This window comes from Myotis brandtii, unplaced genomic scaffold, assembly GCF_000412655.1.
Source record: "Myotis brandtii unplaced genomic scaffold, ASM41265v1 scaffold34, whole genome shotgun sequence".
Lineage (NCBI taxonomy): Eukaryota > Metazoa > Chordata > Mammalia > Chiroptera > Vespertilionidae > Myotis > Myotis brandtii.
The window spans coordinates 3,851,492-3,874,584 of NW_005363098.1; the positions used below are offsets into that span (position 1 = coordinate 3,851,492).

Sequence of the window (23,093 nt, forward strand, 5' to 3'; positions counted from 1 at the left end):
TGAAGTAGGCCTCTTGTAGGGATCCCTGGAAGCCCAGATTGATAAGCCATGCCACGGCCCAGGCAAACCAAGCCCAGCACCTCCAGTCTGAACAGCCTCAGCCTACACCCAATGAGTTGGCAGCGGCGGCCTGTAAGGTGGCGGGGGAGCGGGCTTCAGAACTAGATAACTAGATGTTCCAAAACCTACTTGTCCCTCTGTTGACAGCAGTGACGCCCAGAAAGCCCATGTCATGGCTCTTCCTTCCGAGTCAAAGGAAGAGGCTGCCACTTCAAAATTGTTCACAGCACGAAAGAGTTGGGCCGCCATCTGCGAAGCCACATGGGAGACAAACCACGAAAGTGTGTGACAAGTGCTTCAGCAGGAAAAACAACCCGCCTGTGCACATGCGGTGCTTCACCTGTGTGACTATGCCCCCCGGACAGCAGCAGCCTCAAGAAACACCTGCAGATACATTTCTAGAGCAGCCATACAAATGTCAGCTCTGCCCCGACACCAGCCACAGCTCCACCTCTGGTCCCACACTGATGCATTCCAACCAAGAGAGGACCATGGTCAGGGTTCAAGGTCCATCTGAGCTGCTGGCCTGAGTCTTCCCAGGCTGCCAGCTCCAGATAAGCCGCATCCAGACTAAAGTGAAGGAAGACACATCCCCATAGACACTGAAATGGACACAGATACTTGCATGTTGAGGTGCTTCCTATTGGGGGTGTATGGAGCAACTAAGATCTAGTAGGAGCAGTTGACCCAGAGCCAATACAATGCCCTCCCAGGCATCCTCACTCCCAGCCCCACTTCTCTGAGCTGCTCCACACTGGCTCTCAGAGACTCTGGGGCAGACAGTGTGGGGCAGAGTGCTGGGAAGACATGCATCTTTTCTGGAGAGCTGGCTGTGGAGGTGTGGTGAGTTCTGGTTATACCAGACATTACGCTGTCAGGAAACATTAGCCAGAAACTGAACAGTCACAACATATTTATTGAGTGTCACCTATGTGCCACATTTACCTCCCGTAATCCTGAACTCAGCCCCCTGACGCAAACGCTGTGCCCACCTCCTTAGGCTTGCCACCACCATCCACTCAGACTCGGACCACTAACGCAATGGTCTCCAAACCCCTCGTCTGCTTCCATTTTGAACACCCCCTGCTCCAATCCTGTCTTCTCACTCTTTCTAAATATTAGTCAGATCATGCCACACTTCCGCTTCAACCCTCCAATGGCCACTCATGGCAGAGTCCAGGGGGATGGACCAGGAGGCTCTGAACCTGACTCAGTAGAGAGACACTAGGAGAGGGAGATGGGGCTTGAAGAAGCAAAAGGTAGCAAAGCCAACCAAAGAAGGATACCCTCCCTCTGCAGAAGATGTCTCGCTGGGCAGGAGGACCATCCCCAGGGCAATCCTGAGGGCTATGAGCTGAGGATGGCAGGGCCAACTGTGGGTAGGAATGTAGGTCCCCTGAGTCATCCCATCCAGGAACACTTGATTTAAATGGAGGCAAACTGGCTCCATAGAAAATCCATGAACTTGTGAGACCTGACAGTTGTCACTGGTTTCTGCTAAGTTCTTACATTGAATCCAGGTCTCTTAGCCCATTTGCGGGGAGCAAAACACATCTTGAAAACATCTGAGAACAATGTTCAACACCTTCAAACAAAAATCATGAATGGCTGGAATGAAACCATTTGTCTCCAGCAATGTCTAGAACTGCTCTCCAGAGAACCTGAGGAATGGAAGCGAAGAATGCAGGAGCTGAAGGGGCCACGGCATTTGCTGGAATGCTCAAATGCACGGATGCAATAGGAACTGAATGATAAAGGGAGCCAATTAAATTTTCTGGTTGAAACCACGCTGAAGGTCATCCATGTGCCCGATCTCCTCACAGAGATCCCATAGAGGCCGACAACTTGGAAGCAGAGGAAAAGAGAGACGCAAGAAGTGAACATCACCCACTTTCTAAGTTGGCAGCCAATCTAAAGAGTCTCATTTTTGCTGCTAACTTAAAAGTGTACGAAAGAGAAAAATATCCAGAAAACTGTGAAGAAAGTCAAATGAATGATGCACTTATGGGACAAAGAAACCATCTCCAAACAGAGCAAGCATCTTTACAGTCTGAACATTCACAGCTCAACAGTGAGATTCAAAAACTTCGGCTGCAACTTCAAATGCTGCAGGGATCACACCAAGAACAAGTGAAGCAGCTTCTGAGAAAACCAATCAGGGAGGAAAGGCACTGCCTGGACATTGAGAAGAGATTTTTCAAGGTGCATGGAAACATGAGCTATTCCCATCAGAAGTGTAGCCTCCACCAGGAGATGGCTGAAGATATGGAGAAAGAATTGGAGAGAACCATTTTCTCTTGTCAACACCAGATTCTCATCTATGAGAAAAGAGCTCAAGAAAGGTGGATGGCAACTCTGTCAGCCAAGAGACAGCCCAACAAGCTCAGAAAGGAAAATGAGCACATTAGACAAATACTAATGTCCAGTTTAAGTCCAATCCCAAGTGGAGATTTTGCTCCTGATGTTCCACATGCAGCCCACAGAGGTCCAGAAGTACCAGGGGATCCCTTGGGTCGCCAGGTCTTTCAGGAAGGAGGAAGGTCATGCTGGGAGGGCTCAAGGATTGAAGGTCCCATCAAGGTTTAATTCATCTTTTCCAGCAGCAGGGCCTGAACTTTCGCCATCATGGCAACACATGTGCCTGTGCCTTCTCTCTATAAAAGTAATTTTGGGCCCTGGCTGATGCGGCTCAGTTGGTTGGCATTGTCCTATGCAAGGAAGAGTTGCTGGTTCAATCCCTGGTTGAGGCAGCTGAGGGATGTTTCCCTCTCACCTAGATGTTTCTCTCTCTCTCTCTCTCTCTCTCTCTCTCTCTCTCTCTCTCTCTCTCTCCTCTTTCTCCCTATCCCTTCCTCTTTCTCTAAAACTCAATTAAAAAAAAGAAATTTTGGCTTATCTCTTTCAGTCTTTGCAGTCTAACTGCTGTTGATGCTGCAATGCTTATATTTAACTTATATAGCATTGTTTTGCTTAGGTAGTAGTTGTTCAAAGGTAGATTCATTTAACATAATTCTTAGGAATACATTGTTTTCATATCATTGGACCCTCTAAAATTAAATACATCAGTATTTTATTTTGATTTCAATAAAATGTCCACTTTTACCTAAACCATAAAAAAAAAAAAAGAAGCCCTGGACGGATAGCTCAGTTGGTTAAAGAATGCAGAAATAATTGGAACAACAAATCGATATTGATCTCTCTCTCTCCCTCTCTCAAATCAATAAATTAAAAAATAAATAAATGTAAATATCATAACTCTAACAAAACTTCCTTTTTGCATGTTACCTTCTACATGCATGGTTCAAATATAGTTGTACTAATAGAGTACATTTATTTTATGCTGAAATATTTAACAGTAAATAAATCCAACCACTTGAACAAAAACCTGTTCTTTGATCTGTTTACTAAATTTACTATATACAAGTTCTGCATAAGTTCTTTCATGCCTCTTTCCTTTCAGGAATGAAATATCCCACATGACATTAGACATTCTGCTTGACTTTTGGATTTGTGCTGTCAGTGGGATTTTACTTGTAAACTAAACTTTATACACAGTTGGACTAAACAGAGCTTTTACAACCACCGTGACCTTTGGGTTCTCCCAAGTTTCCATATGGCTTCAGCTTCCACCACTCCATTAAAAATTGCTCCTCTCAAAATGAGTAACCATCTCCACCTTCTTCCTGAACACAGTCTTTAAATGTTGGCGTTTTTCAGGGTTTAATTTGGAGCCTTAATTTCTTCTCTCATATTCTCTCCAGTGGGCAGTTCATCTATTCCATGCTTTTAAATACTTCCCCAAGCCTCTCCTCTAAACTCATATATACCATATATTCACCTTAGTTATCAAACTGCCTCCTTGCCATTTCCCCGTTCAACTGAAGATTGAAGATGCTGATGGAAATAATCACAGAAGTCTTAAATTGTTATCATCCTTAAGAATTCAGAACTTTCCTCACAGGCACCTCAAATTCAATATCTTCAAAATAAAACTTTTGATCCAACCCACTCCCACCCCCAGGACATTCCCTCCCCTAGTTTTTCTCCATCTCGGTGAATGGAACCGTCCTCTATCCAGTTGCTAAATCTAGCAGGCCCTGTCATACTTAATTCTCCCTTCCTCTGTTCAATGAATCCTGCCATTCCTACTTCCTTAAATATTTCTCACCTTCAACAGTTTCTTTCCAGCCCTAAGCCATTCTCTACTCTTTCCTGGATCACTTCAGTAGTGGCCTGACTTCCCTGTTACCCCTCTTGCTTCCCGCCAGAAGAGAGCCAGAGTAATTTTTAAGAAACACAAATTGAATCATGATACACCACTGTTTAACAACCTTAAATGGATTGTACTTTCAATAAAGTCTAACCTTCTTTCATGGCCTACGTGATCTGGCCTCTCCCCTTTCTCCTGTCTTGTCCTACCTGTTCCCTTGCCCTCTACATCTCAGTGACACAGAACTCCTTTCTCTAAATCAGTGGTTCTCAACCTTCTGGCCCTTTAAATACAGTTCCTCATGTTGTGACCCAACCATAAAATTATTTTCGTTGCTACTTCATAACTGTAATGTTGCTATTATAAATTGTAATGTAAATATCTGATATGCAGGATGGTCTTAGGCGACCCCTATGAAAGGGTCGTTCGACCGCCAAAGGGGTCGCGACCCACAGGTTGAGAACCGCTGCTCTAAATGAATAGACTAACCCATCTTCTGCTCTAAGGTCTTGTACTTACTATTGTTCTGCTTGGGACCCTGCTCTCTGCTCTTTGCTTGTTCCCTTTCTGCTCATTCTCTGGGCCTCAGCTTCAGTGTGACCTCTTTTAAGGGGCCTCCCTCTGCCTAACTAACTACATACATACACACACACACATACACACACACACACACAGAGTTAATATCCCACAGCATCTTTTCATTGATAGCATTCATTGAATATTTAATTATGCATTTTTTTCTGGTTTTTATTACTTTATTTTTTTTTATAAACCCTTGTATCGAGGGCTGACTTTTAATTATGCATTTTTGTTTATTGACCATCAAATGCTTCAGTCACTTATCTTTCCCCCCTCCATCCTCAGAGTATTTCTTTTATTTTTTCTTTCTGCCACTTAACTTTTCACTAGTTAATAGTATATTAATATTTGTTGACTGAATAATTTACAAACTGTGAACACAAGATAATTGGCTTTTAAGGGGGAGGTATTTAAACTTTCAAAAATTAAAAAAAAATTATATTGCTTCAAAATCTTAAGTTTTATAATCATTTGATAATATAAGCCAATAAAATAATTTTAAGTAACGGTGCTCTACACAAACCGGCCTACAAGAAAAGAGAGGTGATTATTTGTATGTGTTGGGGATGTTTAACTGAAGATAGAAACTGCTGGTGGAGCCCAGGTGGCATGGCTCAGTGATTGAGCACCAACCTATGAACCAGGAGATCACGGCTCAATTCCTGGTCAGGGCATATGCTTGGGTTGCAGGCTCAATCCCCAGTGTGGGGTGTGCAGGAGGCAGCTAATCAATGATTCCCTCTCATAATCTCTCTCTCTCTCTCTCTCTCTCTCTCTCTCTCTCTCTCTTTCTCTCTCCCCCTTCCTTTCTGAAATCAATAAATACATTAAAAAACAACAACAACTGCTGGTGGAAATTCTGAAGAATTTAGAATCTTCCTCCCCTGGTGTTTATGGGAAGAGATAATGTCAGTAGTGGTGTTAGCCAAGGCTGCTCTTGTTCACTTATCAGTAATAATAAAGAAGTCATATGATATGACAAAATGAGTGACAGAGGGTTTTATCATCATGAAACTGGTCCTTTGAAGCATTCAAACATCTGGGATTCCCTCAGAGTTTAGGATTCTTTCCTGGCTTATGAAAAAATGCATTTAAAAAAACATCTGGTTTGGATTTCTTCCAATTGTTAATTTGGTGAGCAGTTTAAAATACCACATAGTCTGAATTAGCCAGCATATCCCCACATTTTGAAGGAAAGCAGTCTTCAGTGAGGGACATTATGGAACTAGAAGTCAGGTTAATTTTATAGTGGTCTTTTGTTTATTTTTACCTATAAAAATAAGTGCAAATTATTAATTATCCACCATGATGGGAGGAAAATATTTATTGTTTGAATGAATTCTGTATCTTTGGGAATAGCATTATCAATTGATGATAATAGCCTGTGTCAATTGATGAAGAAAGGAAATGGTTCAGATGCAAAATCAGGGCTAAGGAGAGCTGAACTAAAAGGCCAAGTGGGCTTGCCCAGTGTCTCCTGGCTTTTCCTTTAAATGGAGTAATCCCCACAGCAGAAGTGGCATGCATGCCTGCATGTGAGTGTGTGCAAGGTTACCACCCGGGGAGCAAAGATGCCGATAGTTTAAGAACAGAAGCTGAGCAGAGCCTACACGGAGAAGGCTGAACAGCAGAAACTAGGGTGTTTATATCAGCCAGTGACTTCTGGGCAGGATAGGAGAATTTTTTAAAATAGTACTAAAACCAGAAGTTATAAACATCCTGAGAGCTTATGGGGAGAGCTCGACACAGAGTAAAGAATCAACTGAGAGGGAGGGGGCGAAGGAGACTTTTCTGGATAACAGGTGGCCACTGCAGGCCCTCGAACTTGTGCATTGATGGGGGGAACACTTGCCTTCCACTCCACACACATTACTCACCTACAACAGCAATACAGTTGACAAAAAGGACCACTTCTGTCCTTAAAAGGAGCAATTTAGGCAACTGCAGATGGAGAAAGAAAATTAATGAAAAGGCTTCGTGCAAAGAACTAACCATTTGGATGGCGACAAGCATGGGTGAGGAACAGCATGCTGCCTAGGGAGGGATTCCTCGTCCAGGAAAGAAAAGAAGATCCTGATAAGCCAACACAGACATAGTGACTTTGATGAACTCTGGTTAAGAATCACATTAAATACTCAGTGAGGAGGGATTAAAAGTCAATGCCAGAACTGCTCTGTATATTTTCATATATTTAATACATATAAACTTCAACCGGGTCAACTATTTGGTTAACTCCATATTGTTAGCTGCTAGAGTATAGATTCCATCAGTCTAAACTATTCTAGGGGTCTTTGTAAAGAACTGAATACATTTTTTTAAAATCTAGAGACTTTGTTAAAGAAAGAAGGCTGTCCTCCAGGAATCCAGCTTTTAATTACAATCAAGCCCCAAAGTGAGCAGACCAGGTCAGCAGCATGCCTTAGAGAACAGTGGTGTGAGGGAGTTTGTTCCCCCTAAAGTGGGCTTACCGCTACACTTTCAGGAATGGATGTTAATGGGATAGAAGCATTGCTGATCCTAAGGTGAGAGGTTGAAGAAATAAAGAATAAAGGACTAATAGTAGGTTCTTACTTTACCTTCTTTTTTATTTTTGTCTTTCATCCTTCCAAAGCCTGTGTTTATCCACTAGGCCGCCATCTCCTAAGACCACCGGTGGCCATTGCTGAGGATGGCACAGTGTACTATGACAAAAGGACTAATAGTAGGTTCTTACTTTACCTTTTTTATTTTTGTCTTTCATCCTTCCAAAGCCTGTATTTATCCACTAGGCTGCCATTTCCTAAGACCACTGGTGGCCATTGCTGAGGATGGCACAGTGTACTATGACATGCATCCCGAGGACTGATGCCTGAGCTGAGAGTTAGGAGAGCTGGATTTTTGTTCGTGATCTGTACTAGCAACTAGTTGAGTGACCCTGCTCAAGTCTTCTGGTCCTTTCAGGTCCATAAATGATCTAGTTCTGCTGACAATATTCTTCCCTCAGACCCAGAACTTTCTCTTGCTTGACTCTACCTGCCCTCACTCTCCATGGCTCATCACTTCCTAAACTCTGCCTTGAGAAGCTCTCAGTGGTTTGGCTCCACAAACTCACCAGGTCTGGGGCCTCTTTCCAAGAAAGTCTCGCTCAGCTTATGGAGGATCTGAGACATTCTCTACTCCACTTATGTCCCCTCTCCCATCCTCCCTTGCCTACCTAGTAAAGCCCAATGCTTTCAAGGCCATGCCAAATCCTAAGTTCACCAAGAAACATCCTCAAATCTCCTCAAAATATTCCCTCTGTCCTCCAGAGTTATTCATATATATGTCTCCCTCTCCTGCTCCCCCGCAAAGGAAGGATCAACTCTTCTTTGCCACATCCCCCTAGCTTTTTGCTTTGCTGAGTCTGTTGAATTGCTTTGAACAAAATAATTCTAAATTCTTATTCAATAAAGATCACTGGTAAGTGTAAAGGAACGTCTGCTTAGGTTACTTAATACACATGCAACACATTCTGTTACGTCAGCGGCTCTCAACCTGTGGGTCGCAACCCCTTTGGTGGTCAAACAACCCTTTCACAGGGGTCGCCTAAGACCATCCTGCATATCAGATATTTACATTACGATTTATAACAGTAGCAACATTACAGTTATGAAGTAGCAACGAAAATAATTTTATGGTTGGGTCACAACATGAGGCACTGTATTTAAAGGGCCAGAAGGTTGAGACCACTGTGTTACGTGTTTTTTAAAAACTTCTTTGTTGAGATAGAATTTGTTTGTTACACAACTCACCCAGTGTGCAATTCAGTGTTTTTAGTATATTCACAGGGCTGTGCAACCATCACTATAATCTAATTTTAGAACAGTTTTGTCTCTCCAGAAGCAAACCCTGTACCCTTTAGTAATCACTCCCATTCCCCCTACCCCTGGCAACTTCTTTCTGTTTCTATAGATTTGCCTACTTTGTCTCTCCAGAAGCAAACCCTGTACCATTTAGTAATCACTCCCATTCCCCCTACCCCCCTAAGCCCCTGGCAACTTCTTTCTGTTTCTATAGATTTGCCTATCGTGGACATTCATTTAAATGAAATTGTACAATATGTGGTCTTTTGTGATCTAAATGTTATGCTATTGAAGGATTCAGAGATTTTTCTTTTTAAAAAGTTGGCTCCTTTAAATAAACCTCTTGCAAAATCCACTGTAGAAGAGAGAACGCATTCATCAGGCAGGAGGAACACCGAGTGACCTCTTTAAGGGTGTTTTCGCAGCAAATAACAATTCTATCATACAAATAAATGAGTTATTTACGGGGAGGAGGCTTTGGGCGAATGCGAGACACATCGCGGAGCAGCTGTCCTCTCCCAAGGCTGGCTCTCCCCTCTAGAACCTGCTGGAGGCAGCAGCCCCCGATGGGAGGAATGATCAAGTTCTTGGGAAAGGCCAAAAATGTGCTGTGTACCTTCTCACTAATAGGATGAGGTGCCATTTTTCAATAATCCTTGAAAAGTGTCCTGAGAATTAAATTCATCATCTTATTAACAATTTCATGGATTCTAAGATGCACTTCTTTTTTCACATGTAAATGTACCTTCAATTTGGATGCATCTTGCAGTCACTGCAGACCTGGTGGCAGTCACAGAGAGTTGTCCTTGCTGGCACCAGCACAAACCTGTCACAGCTGTTCCTAGGCCATTTCAGTTGAGATGTGCCTGGTTGTCACCAGCTGTGCTGAGTCCCCAGGCCATTTACAATGTCCTCAGAAATGTATGCTATGACTTGACATTGACCCTCTACATACCCATTGCTCCTGATGGCACAGAAGATAAGGTGTGTAGAAACACAGATGTTGTTGACCGAGGGTTAAACAGCGATTCAGAAGACTCAGACTCTGCACACAAAAACATGTTAAGAATACCCTACGCTGCAATGCTGCTCTTTATGCATGCACAAGAGTGATATGTGATTTTTAAAAATCTGTGTCAAACTCTGAAAGGAGCATTTCAAACTGATTTTTTAAAAAGAAAAGCTTATGTTAGGGTTTAATTAGCAGGTATTTGTTTCTTTCTTAGTGGTCATAAAATAAGGATACATTTTACAATCTCAAATTCTGCATCTTAAATTTGATATATTCCTGGTGTATCTCATTCCAAGCTCTTTGTGAATTAGAGAAGGGGCTGAGAAATGCATCTGAATTCTCAGACTCACGCCAGCAGGACTAGAAAAATGAGTCCTACATAAGGAACGTTTGAGGTTGCTTCTCATGCCCCAATGCTTGTACAGAGAGCAACAAAAATCCTGATGGAGATAAGCAAGTTGGGATACACAGGACTCAAGTGGGATTCCGTGTTCATGTGCTGGCCAGCAGCCTGGAGACGCTCTATAAGCTCCTGGAATCCTCCCAAGGATTGCAGAACTCCATAAACTATATGCTGACATCATCCCTGTCTGGGCGAAAACAGGACCAGCAGCCACCCAAGAATGGCCTTTCAGAATCCCTAATGAATTAATCACCATAAACCCGAGCGGAGAGGGAGAACATGCTCAGGCCTTCAGCCTGCCTTGGCCCAGGAGTCCCACCTCCCGTTCTCCAATTAACTTTACAGTTGCATCTGCCTTCCCTGCCAAGCTCTCCCATAAAGGAATTTATCACCTTCTGTTCTGCTTTTCTTCCCAAGTGTGAATCAGAAACCAACAGTACCGTTTCAAAAGGCACTTTCAATCAATCCAGTTATGCTCCCCAAGTACCTTTATATGGGTTGAGTGAGCTCTTCTGCATTTCCTTTTGAGGCCTGATTAACCACGCTGGCCCAGAAGCTCACTGCTCGCTGGCGCCAATAAGAAGAAGAAGAAACACTTGTTCATGTGCCAGGCACTGTTCTGAGGGCTTCACCGATATTACCTCATCTAATCCTCATGGGGAGGCAAATACTGTTATTACACTCCTGATACAGGTGAGGAAACGGAGGCAGAGAGAAGTTAAGAAACCTGCCCAAGGTCACGCAGCTCTAGACAGAGGGCCGAACGCAGGCAAGCACCAATAAGAAGAAGAAACACTTGTTCATGTGCCAGGCACTGTTCTGAGGGCTTCACCGATATTACCTCATCTAATCCTCATGGGGAGGCAAATACTGTTATTACACTCCTGATACAGGTGAGGAAACGGAGGCAGAGAGAAGTTAAGAAACCTGCCCAAGGTCACGCAGCTCTAGACAGAGGGCCGAACGCAGGCAAGCTGGCTCCACGGTTCATGCTTCTGAGCACCATTATGCTCAACCATGAAGAAAGGCCTCAGACTCTCAGGTTGCCTTTTATGAGGTTAGCTAGTCCTGTGATTTTCAAACCTTTAAAATCAGACTTACTTAGAACTCCTATATATAAAGGATCCAATCAGAGGTACGCTGTTTGAAATGGGGGCATGGCCCTGTAGGCATTGTGCCTGTTTTGGCCTTCCCCTGGACCCCTCAGGTGGCCCGAGGGCATTTCCTGGGATTCCAGCGGCTTCTGGGAAACCTCTACCTAAATGCTTCTTCTTATTGACGAGACCTCAGAGAAGCAGCTAATTTCCCCAGGCTGCAGAGTTTGTCCCGGCCAGACTGTGGGCAGAGAGAGCCCAGCTCTCCTGACCAGTGCCTGGCTCCCTGGCCCAGCCCCAGCACGCTGCCTCTGCATGTCGGCTAGTGCCTGCTATGCCGCCCTTAATGAGGACAAACAAATGTGCTCATCGCATTCAGTTCAAGTGTGAATGATGTGATCATTCAGCTCCTGCTTAGCAATCCTTTCTCCGGAAAGATCTGGGGCAGATGCTGCAGAGCTTCAAGCACAGACTCCCAGATAACAGTGGCATGCCTTCAGGGGCGTCCTCCAAATCAGGGCTGCAGGGGGGCTCTGCTCACCAATTCGTCTCAACTAGTCTCCTCTCCAAGGACCTTTCTTGTCCAGCTGTTACTATTATTTCATGCCAGATAGTGCTTGGAAGTTCGTCCTTCTAACTGACCCCTCATAAGCTAGGGGACAGAGATCCTAAACCACCTGAGACGTTTTGAAGGATTCATTCAGGATGGTAATATCTCTTTTTCTGGGAGTATAAATCAATCCCCGACTTCTTCTGCATGGATCACTTTGTATTTGCAGAGAGCCCACAAAGCGTCATTGTTTTTGAAAGCATTGCCACTTGAAAACGAATCTGTGTCCTTCCCTTGAAAGTGAATCTGTGTCCTTCCCTTCGTGCGGGCGCTATCAAGGCCTATTCTGCAGGCTTGAACCAGACCGATGGCATAATTGGCCATGAAGTAATAGTAACATACAATTAGCACTCTGTATTTTTAAGCTAATAAAGAAATGATTCTTTGATTGCAACACTTTCCTTTGTGTTCACTGAATGCTGACTACCTGGCATGACAGTTTAACAGCTTTTTAAGAACTCTGGTCACACGCATAAAAAAACCTAGGCCACCTTGCCTCCCTTTCTGGCCTTGTCTGATGCTTGTTTTGATAATTTCTATAGTGTAAGACATTTATGTAGGGTAAAAAGAAGAAAAAGAAGAAGGAGGAGGAGGTCATGGAGGAAGAAGAAGAAAGAATGAAATTTTTTTGCCAATACTGATGGGGAAAAAATCCATCTTCCTCTATGGGAATTTAGAGTCAAATGCAACCACAGTATTACGTTCTGAATCTTTGGGCATCTTCAGATATGCCTGCCTTCACCTTTTGTACACTTGGCCACGTTATATATGCTCTCACTTAATTTCTCTCTAGAAATAATATCAGATTAGTCATTAGGAAATATGCATTCCCTCTCAGTCTGGCTTCAGACCAGGGAGCTCTCAGGTATAACTTGGAAACTTGTGGGGAAAGTGAGCCACTCAGTTGTGAAAGACAGGAGGATAATCCTGCTTTATGTTAAGGTGCCTCTCTTCTTTGATCTCACTCAAATCTTAAGTCAGTAGTCTGGGACAAGAATACACAATGGGTAAATATCTCCTTGTCTGAATGCAATCAAGTGTAAAAGAAAAAATATACTTACTAACAGTAAGTGCCATTAGAATTGGTCTCATTTTACCCAGTAATTTTTCTGAAGCAATTGCTCTTAAGTGGAACATTTTCAATATAGAGATGTGCAGTCTCCACCCAAGACCTACTAGGTCAGAATCGTTGGGGATGTGATCCTAGCAATGTGTTGAAAGGCTTCACAAGTTTTTTTGTTGTTGTTGTTGTGCCTAACCTAATTGGTGAAGAATGGCTTCTCTCCGTGGTTCATATTTGTATCCTAATTTTTAAAAAGATTTTTTTTATTGATTTTTTTAAGAGAAGAAGGGAGAGGGAGATAGAGAGAAACATGGATGTGAGAGTGACATCGAACCCAGGCATGTGCCCTGACTGGGAATTAAACCAGCAAACTTTTGGTACATGGGACAATGCCCAACCAACTGAGCCACCCTGACCAGGGCTGTTTAGGAATTTAAAGCACTCTCATTAATTTTTTTTTTATTGAGTTTTTTTAAGAGAAGAAGGGAGAGGGAGATAGAAACATGGAGGTGAGAGTGACATCGAACCCAGGCATGTGCCCTGACTAGGAATTAAACCAGCAAACTTTTCGTACATAGGACAATGCCCAACCAACTGAGCCACCCTGACCAGGGCTGTTTAGGAATTTAAAGCCCTCCCATTATTTTTTTTTTTGGTAACATCGTATTGATTTCACTAATGGCAAAACTAATTTCCCTGGGAAAAAACATCACAACTCCAGCTGATGATCTGAAGAGGAAATGATACCAAGTTTCAGTTTGAAGGAAGCACAGTCTGTGTGGGTTAAAAACTCCTACCATCTGCTGACGTTATGCAATGACATGATGTCAAGCCAGCAGCAGACAGGTGCTTCTGTGTCATCCGAGACTGGCGTGGCCCTTGTCACTAATAGGCAGTCTTTAGCAGAGAGACCCAGCACGGAGCAGGCCCAGCAGGGTCTCTGGCCTGGGCAGGTGTCCCCTTCTCCTGGGGAAGACCCCTGAAGCCTTGGGGAGAATTGTGCTGAACATCCAAGGAGCGGGCCATCCAAAGCTGTCATTTCCAAGCAACGCTCAGTTCCTTCTGGAAACACACCTTCCTGCACACACCTGGTATTCCTGATGAGCGGGTCGCTGGCTGCCCAGAGTGGTGCAAGGGTGAGGAGTGGTTAAACAAGGTGTCACAGGTAGGCCAGATTGTACCAAGTTTAGGTCAATGCATTTTCATTTCTTTTGTCTATGAACTCATTTTACACCAAGAGCATTTTCACGTGGGTAAAACAACACCCTTTCACAATGGCAAAATGTGAAATTAGAAGGAATCACAATAGGTTAAATCCACTCCGAGCTACGGTTTCCCTCGTGCAGATGCCTGTCATGAGTAGCTTGTAAAACCAACCACTGTGACTGTTCATGCATAGGCTCTGCTGATTTTACAAATGCATAGAAATGCAGCCGCCTCTCCAAGGGCAGGCTCCAGCCTGACGTTTGCACAGCCAGCAGAAATCATTTCTTGCAGGAGATAGAATTTCAGCGTTTAGCAATATTCTTTCAAAGGAAGCTGCACTCTCAGCCACACACGCTATTTCAGGGGAGGTGGCTGCCCTCCCCCCGCTGCTTCCCTCCAAATTAATGGCAGCCAGCAGGCAATCAATGCCTTTTCTATAGGACGACAGAGAAGATTCTGCGGGCCTCTATGTTGGGGGTATTTATTATGTGAGGCAGACATGAGGTTTTTTAAAAAATACCATGAATTGTTTTTTTCTGGATTTTCAAAGTAAATCATGTTCAATACAGGCATGTTGAAAAATAACCAAGCCTGAAAAAGAAAAAGAAATCATTTTTTAATTCAATCATTTAAAGATAGCCACTCTAATGTTCCAGTGTGCTCTGCAGCCTCTTACACAAGTGGCATTACACGTACATTTGCTTGCAGCCTGCTTCTCGCTCAATGCATTGTGCATGCAGCACATTTAGTTGCTTCTCTTTTTGTGATGATGAAGAATGCTTCAGTGAATCTCCTTGGAGGCGATTGTTAGTCTACATTTCTCATTATTTCCTTAAGGTAGATTCCTAGAAGTAGGATTTCTAGATCAAAAGATATAAATGAACATCACGGCATTTCAACAAGGATTTTCTAGGTTGACTGGAAAATACACTGCTGTGTTTAACTGGTTGTGTACGGCTGTTTCTGGGTAAGGAAAAAACACCCGCCACCAGCTTTTCTCACGCCACTCCTTTTTTTGTTGTTGGTGTGACTGTGGGTTTGGTGCTTCCCTTAGAGAACAGATGATTGAATGACAGGACCCACGCTGTCCAGCTTCCTTTTGTCCCTTCAGATCTTCTTCTCTGCCCTGTTCTGTGCCCTGCAAGGCTGGTCTTCATGAAGTACATCGATGGGCTCCCTCGCTCTGTGCCTTCTTGTAGGTTCAACCCATGACAGACTCTGGCCACCATTGGAGGGAGGAAGGACAAAGAAGTTGGATCTTTATCCCCCAGGCTGCTCCCTGAAGTACTGCTGTGGGTGAACTGCATTCTTTTTCTTATCTTTATTTTTTTTCCTTTTTTTAATCTGTCTTTTAAAACTTGTGATTTTATATATATGTAATATAACATTTACTATTTCAACCAGTTTTAGGTGTACAATTCAGTAGTGTTAAGGACATTTACAGTGTGCAGCCATCACTACTATCTATTTCAAGAACTTCATCGTCCTTAACAGGAATTCCATATTCGTTAAACAATAGCTCTTTGTTACTCCACCTATAGCCCCCTGGTTAACCTCTATTCTACTTTCTGTATTTATGAATTATGCCCATTCCAGGTACCTCTTATGACAGGAATCATATAATATTTGTCTGCTTCTTTCACTTAGCAAAATGTTTTCAAGTTGCCTGGCTGGGTGCTCAGTAGTTGGAGCATCATCCTATACACCAAAAGGTTTCGGGCTTGATTCCTGGTCAGGACACATACCTAGGTTTCAGGTTCTATCCCTAGTCCAGGCACATGTGGGAGGCAACTGATGGATGTTTTTTCTCTCATATCGACGTTTCTCTTTCTCTCTCTCTCTCTCCCTTCCTCTCCCTCTAAAAATCAATAAAAACATATCCTCGGGTGATGATTAAAAAAAAATGTTTTTAAGGTTCATCCTTGTTGTAGCATGTATCAGAATTTCATTCCTTAAAAAGGAATAGGCATTTGGCTTGTTTCCACCTTTTGGTTATTGTGAATTATGCTGCTATGAACATTGCTGTACAATGACTACATCCTTTTTCATGGCCATAAATCCTGTCAGGTGGCGCTTTTCATATTGCTCCCCTCTGTTTGTTCCCATAACCACTCCCTTTCCTTGGTCCGTTAGGCTTAGTGGGTGAGTAGCTCCCTACTGTTGCTAGTCTTGGGGTATGGTACCATCTCTTGTGGGTTTCCCTACAACTTACCCATGCCTTTGTAGTCCTTCTCTTTACTGTCTTTCTTTGAACTCCCCAGTTTGGGGCTGCAATCTACTCCTTGCTGGGATTCTGACTTTCACTGAACTTTTGCTGTAAACTGCCTCCACTTGAGGCTTGAAACAACGGGCCACCTCTCAGTGAGTGCCCAGGCACATCACCCAGGCACCACATCAGTAGAGACTGACAAGCATCTGGAAACTTAAAATAATACAGGTGCCCAGGCTCCATGCCACTTCAATTGATTCAAAATATCTAGTGTGATGACCTGGAAAGTTTTCCATTTAAAGACGTTCCCTGGGGGTTCTAATGCTGTAGAACCCCTGGCCCTGGAACTCATGTTTGCAGCCTTGAACCAAGGTGTAGTTCTAAGTCTGCTTTAAGAGATTAGGCCAACGTTTTTGAACTAAAATAGCCAAAGTACGTTGAAGTGATGGTATTTGAAAATTAATCACATCTCATTCACATGAACTTTCTAAATTAACTTTGTTTCATACGGGATTGGCTCCCAAATGAGCAAACTTTTGGGAAGGAAGAACAGAGAATTGTTTTCCTACCCAGAAATTGTCTTCTAAGCTGCCAATATATTGTCCATTTCTCTCCAGGCACTGTCTTATTGCTCACTAATCTTTTATGTTCAAGATTCTGTAAGAAGTAATAAAAGGCCAAGACTGAGAAGCTGCCAGCATGCAAGCTTCATCTTTGTGAAAGTTGCTTCATTAACAATACTTCTTATAGTTCACTTCCTGAGGTCTCCAAATACAGCTGTCCTTACGTGTGGTGTCTAGAGTCACAGCAGACAGGCTATGATTGCATTACCAGTCCCTCCTGGCAAACAATGGCCACAAATTTAAATGGTTCTCAGAGATAAGTAGGGAGCTGAAAGGGAAGATAGGAAAACAGGCTTTATTTACCTCAGTATTTTGCCAAAGGCAACGGTGCATTCAGAGTATTAAATGAGTTCTTATAATATCCTTTGCTTATTACCTCATTTTTATTGTCAATCCTGTCTGGTGGTGGTTTCTGGCAATTCATTTAACTTCTCTGATCTTCAACTTTTTCATCTGCAAAAAAAAGAGAGAAAGAAAAAATATTTTGCTATACTAGAAAGCATCTAAGATCTCATCAAATTAAAAATTCTTTAGTCCATGAATTCCATATTACAAAGTGAGAAAATGAGGTGCAGAGGAGTTTAAATGACACCTCTACATTCACACCACTATTTAATATCAGATTAAGCTTCAAATCCAGGCCTACTGGTTCATAGCTTAGTAGATAGACCAAAACGAAGCCATTCAGAGGGTTAAGAGCAGTGGTTCTCAACCTTGGCTGTACATTAGAATCACCTGGGAATCTTTTTAAAATCCTGATTTCTGGGCCTCATCCTCCAGAAATTCTGTTTCTTTGTTACTAATGTTGTGGCCCCACCCCATAACAAAGAAACAGAATTTCCGGAGGATGAGGCCCAGAAATCAGGATTTTAAAAAGATTCCCAGGTGATTCTAATGTGCAGCCAAGGTTGAGAACCACTGGTTAAGAGAAATTTAGTAGTGAAACAAGACAAAAACAAAAAGAGAGAAAAGGCAAGCAAATAGGAACGGATGCTGTAAATACTAGACTTTCACCATCACTGGTGACTGAACAGGAGTGTGGTTGCCCTGTGGTTAGTAAAACCTGCCAGCGCTAAGGTTTTTAAAAAATTGCAAAAAATATGAAATGCCTCCGACCTTAAATGAGGTGGGTGGAAGCTAAGTACAAGGAGGTGTTAAAAATGCCGGCGAAGCCCCTGTGTGGCTCGCTGTGGCTCTCGGGTCAGGTCAGCCACCAGAAACACCCCGTGGCTCTGCGTTTAGCCTGGGCGGCTCACAGGCCAGATGCGAATGCTTCACAGGCCTCAACAGTACCCCTTCTGGGAGCTGGTGAATTTTTCCAAACTTACCCACAACCTCTTCTGCCCCCTCACCTTTAAGATCAGTTGAATCACTGTTTTCTCCCTGCTCCTTAACGGAGAAAATCAATAACCTTCATTGTCTAAGCATCTTTCTAGATTCTGCTGGAGGCTGCCTTATAATAGCCCAGACTTTCATAATAGCCCAGACTTTGAACTCTTGGTAAATGTGAGCTTTTAATATTTAATATTTCAACATAATACCATTTGGGAACATCTTATTTGTCTTTGGAAGAGCTTGACCCTAAAACACTACCATAATCACTATAATAGCTTGCTTTTTTGAACCAGAAGTGGTTCAAAAAAATAGGTAACTTCATTTTCAGCACATAACATAAACTGTGTTTACTTCAAAATCAGAAATAGGGTTCAACTGGGCGGGGGGCGGGGGGGAACTAACCTCTTTCGTCAGGCAGTGGTTTAAGAACATGTACCGCGGAGTGTCCCCTAAGCAAAACCCATACTTTCACTTCTTCAGCGTGCACAGCCTTTGACCAGCACTGAAATGGCACTGAATTTGAAATCGTTTTCTAACACCCCACACCCTAGCCTTGAGTTAACGGTAAGAGTCCTTGCCACAGGCAGAAATCAGAAGCCAGTTTGGGGCAGGAGGGAAGAGATAAAATAAAGCGTAGGGGCTCAGGACAGCTTCCTGGAAGCCAGGTGTTAACTTTCACAGCAGTCTCGTTGTCAGGTTCATTTTCTAAGTGTTGTGGGCTAATTAGATACCACTGTGGCCACAACATCTTCACATCGCAGTGAATGTGCAAAACAAGAAACAAATGTTCCCCATGCTCCTCAGCAAATTCAGTTCCTGTTGTCTCACTCCCTTCTTTAATGAAACGTCTTTTGGATTTCAGCAGTGAGTACATGGCTAACAGAGATAAGAATGAGCCAGAAACTCCCCACTCCATCGTAGAGAGGATATGGGGGACACCCCCTCTTTCTGCTCCTGGACCTGCAGGTCTCAGGGTGCGATACCAGGCTTACTGTGTTGTATTAGGATGAAGGGGTCTTGTTGAGATCACAGGCTAAGACCACATCCATGTGGACAGAGGGAGGAGTTTTCCCAGTTGGGGCGGGGGGGTGAGGGAGAGAGAGAGAGAGAGAGAGAGAGAGAGAGGGAGTTTATGTGTGGTCACTCCCAAGGAAGGAGGCTGGAGGCTGGACATCAGTAGGAAAGTGGGAAGACCAGGCAGGCAGTCAGGAAGGGCAACCCCTTCTCCTCATGTTCTCCTCCTGTCCTTGGGCCAAAATTTAGACATTTTCTGACCCTCTCCCTGAGGGGGAGAGAATCAGATGGCCTCCGTCATGGAGACAGCCTGGGAGCAAGGCGGGTGTGGCAGCATGTGGCCACTTTCCGGTTTTCCTCTAGGATTGCTTTACGGATTTCAGCCCTGGCGTGGTTGTGCTGTAAGGAATGAGAGTCCTCGTCTGGGCCAGTGTGTTACGCGGGGAGCTGCAGTCTCAGGTGGGAGCGTCCCAAAGGGATGGTGAACACTGGGAAGCAGAGGGCACCGGGCTGCCAGCCTCGTTAGTGCTTTTCCCTCCGGCCCAACTTTGGAGGCAATTTGCATAGTCGTTATGCAAAGCAGTTTGTCTTGAGCCAGACTTTGTGGCTTTCTGTCTAGGTCCTGTCACTTATTGGTTGTTGATCTTGGGCAAATTAGCCTCTTGGGGCCTCAATGTTATTGCCTATGAAAGGGGGATATTAGCAAGTGGTTGTGAGGAGTAAATGAGTTCATTTGGTAATACGTCAATGCTACATGAGTGTTAGCTTTCATCTTAAGATGGAGGATGCTGTTGGATTTTCTTACAAGAGTCTTGGGACCACTGGTGAAGTGGGTGAGCAGCTGCATAAGGCAAGGCCACGGAGAGGAAGAAGGCTGGGAAGAGGATCAGAGAAAAGGACGATGTGGCCACCACATGGTGAAGGGCAGGGGTAAGCATTCAGCTTGGACTTGGGACCCCTTGATGGTAACAAAAGGAGTGGAATCAAATGAATCAACCCCGCATGGAATGTAACCGTTCTGTTTTATGATGCAGTGACCTGGAGCACAGACTCGAAGGCCATGTTGGGTGCAGCAACTCACCAAGGAGCTGATGGAAACTTTTAGTCATAAGGGGAGTCTGTTTGGCTCTTGTCTGGGGTTTGTTCTTGTGACGCACAAGGTCATCTGGTCTCCCATGAATTTCGTTTCCTAGGGCTGCCATAACAAATTACCACCAATTGAGTGGCACAAAACAAACGAAATTTATTCTCTCCCAGTTCTGGATGCTGGAAGTCTAAACTCAAGGTGTCTTCAGGGTTCCTTCTGGAGGCAACAGTTAGGGTTCGGGCTGAGCGCAGTGGTTTCTCAGATCCTCCAGCTGCCAATGGGAATTTCCACTGGGACCGGCTGTGGGCTGGGGTGCCTGTGGCCAGGTTAGGGTTTGCGCAGAATAGCACCAGGACAAACGCTGGAGGGAGGGGCTGCATAAAATACTGTATTCACATGTTTGTACTGCCCCTTTCCACACCAAACTGCTATGCCTCAGTCAGGGAATTACTCAGTCTCCTCAGGCCACAGCTGGCCACAGAGAAGGACAGAGAGCCCGGGGCAGGTCCTCTGCCCATAGAAACAGCCACACTCCTCGCGGCTGGCCCAAGGGGCCTAAAGGATGGCCTGTAGAACCAAAGACAGCATTCCAGGCCACTTTATTTTCAAATGGGTCAGAGCAAATCAACGCCCTTCCTCTCATCTGGCTGGGTATTCTTCACGCAGCGGCTCTTAGCAACGGCCTCATCCCCCCTGATTAGTGCTGCCATCAGAGAAATGATTGCTCAGCACAGTGAGTCATCTCAGATCCTGACACTGTAACCATTCCAGATGGTGAGAACATCGCGACCATAATGGCCCTTCCTGTCAGCGCAGGCTGCAGATTGTTCTCGGAACCACGGGGGACAGACACAAGCTCGTAGCCTGGAGAGATTTACAAGGTGTGGCTGTGAAGTAATGACACCGATGCCACAAGCTGCCTGTGGGAATCAGTTGCTTGTTTTCAGAGTCACAACTTCCACGAGGGGGCCAGAGCACAGCAACTGCGAGAAGCAAAGAACAAAAGGACACATGCGACCCTAACTGGTTTGGCTCAGTGGATAGAGCATCGACCTGTGGACTGAAAGGTCCCAGGTTTGATTCCAGTCAAGGGCATGTACCTTGGTTGTGGGCACATCCCTACAGGAGGGTGTGCAGGAGGCGGCCGATCAATGTTTCTCTCTCATCGATGTTTCTGACTCTCTGTCCCTCTCCCTTCCTCTCTGTAAAAAATCAATAAAATATATATATTTTTTAAAAAGGACACATGTGGACCCAGCAAAATGCCCAGCAAGACATAAGCCGCGGGAGCTCAGGTGGTCTCAGGGCCTCGCTGTCATCAGGAAGGCTCTTTGGGCTTCTTCCAGCGGTTCTCAACCTGTGGGTCGTGACCCCTTTAGGGGTCAGACGACCCTTTCACAGGGGTCGCCTAAGACCATCAGAAAGCACATATATAATTACATATTGTTTTTGTGATTAATCACTATGCTTTAATTATGTTCAATTTGTAACAATGAAATTGGGGGTCACCACAACATGAGGAACTGTATTAAAGGGTTGTGGCATTAGGAAGGTTGAGAACCACTGTTTTAGACTGTCCCCTCGGTAGGCTGTGGGCCTCCGAGGAAAAGACGGGCATCTGATAGGCATGCGTTTCAGTGTGAAGAAAAAGAGGCCATCTGCAGTTGCTCATGCAGACAGCAAAAAGGCCCAGCTTTTTTGGCATTTGGAATCCTCGGGGAAAGATATGCTAAGTTAAAGGAGACTGAAGTCAGTTTTTAGAATTTGTGCAAATGACTTCATGAAGCTGGTTGAGTTAAACAGTTCCCCCCACCCACCTCCTCCACCCACCCAAATGTCTGGTTTCTTTGGAGAGCCGTAGAGTGTACTAAGCACCGCTAAATTTATTTTTCCTATTTTCAAGCTCACATGATAAAAAATAGTACCGGGCGAAGCCTCATCATCATTATGGCAAAGAGAAGCGCTCGTTTCACAATTGGTTGTTTAAAGTTAAGAGTAAATCAAGGGAGCAACCACTGAAAAGATGACGCATGGGCTTAATTCCGTGTTGTTACAGAACTCGGCAGCTGAGTTAATATATACGTGGCGATGCTGGCAGGCGGCTCCCTTTGGTAATAATATTCATTTTTATGAAGGGCTCATTTATTTTTTATATGATCCTCTTTAGCCCTGCCCTCACTTCCCCCCTCTGTTCTGAGTCTGGCTCCCAAGACTCTGAAGGTAGAAGAGGAAGCGGAGCTCTGCATTTTAATGGAGAGAATGAGCAGGCTGCTAACTTAGACAGCTCCAAAGCTGTGAAAAATGAAGAGGGGAAAAAAAAAATTAGGAAAACGCATCAGGGGCAGTAATTGGCGTCAGAAGTGCCAGTTAACCGGTTACTTACTGAGCCTACGCCCTGTGTATCTTTGTAGGTGTTTGTTCCCAATCCAGGCAGTGACTCATCATGACATGACAGTGGCTCTCCCATCCACTCACCTCCTGCAGGAGGAAACTTTATATGCATGAGGCGTTTATCTCTCTCATCTAATCACTTGAAGAATAAGAGGAGCATAGTTGCTTGGGCAAAAAGAAAAAAAAAGTGCAACTCACAAAGGAAAATGCTCTAGACCAGTGGTCGGCAAACTCATTAGTCAACAGAGCCAAATATCAACAGTACTTCTTCAAAATAGACTCGCCCAGGCCGAAAACCGACTTCTGTGCATGGGCCACGAAGTTTCAATCGCACTGTCCGCGAGCCCGCATGTGATATTTTGTGGAAGAGCCACAC

At 44.2% G+C, this 23,093-nt stretch overlaps 1 long non-coding RNA gene across 1 annotated transcript; it reads right to left on the minus strand.

The window, feature by feature from the left end:
• Positions 1–14,716: 14,716 nt before the first annotated feature.
• LOC106726976 lies at positions 14,717–18,849 on the minus strand. Its single transcript, XR_001363129.1, has 3 exons — positions 18,628–18,849; positions 17,267–17,343; positions 14,717–14,918 (listed from the first exon to the last, which is right to left on the minus strand). It is a non-coding gene; the product is annotated as an uncharacterized LOC106726976 (long non-coding RNA).
• Between the last annotated feature and the right edge of the window lie 4,244 nt (positions 18,850–23,093).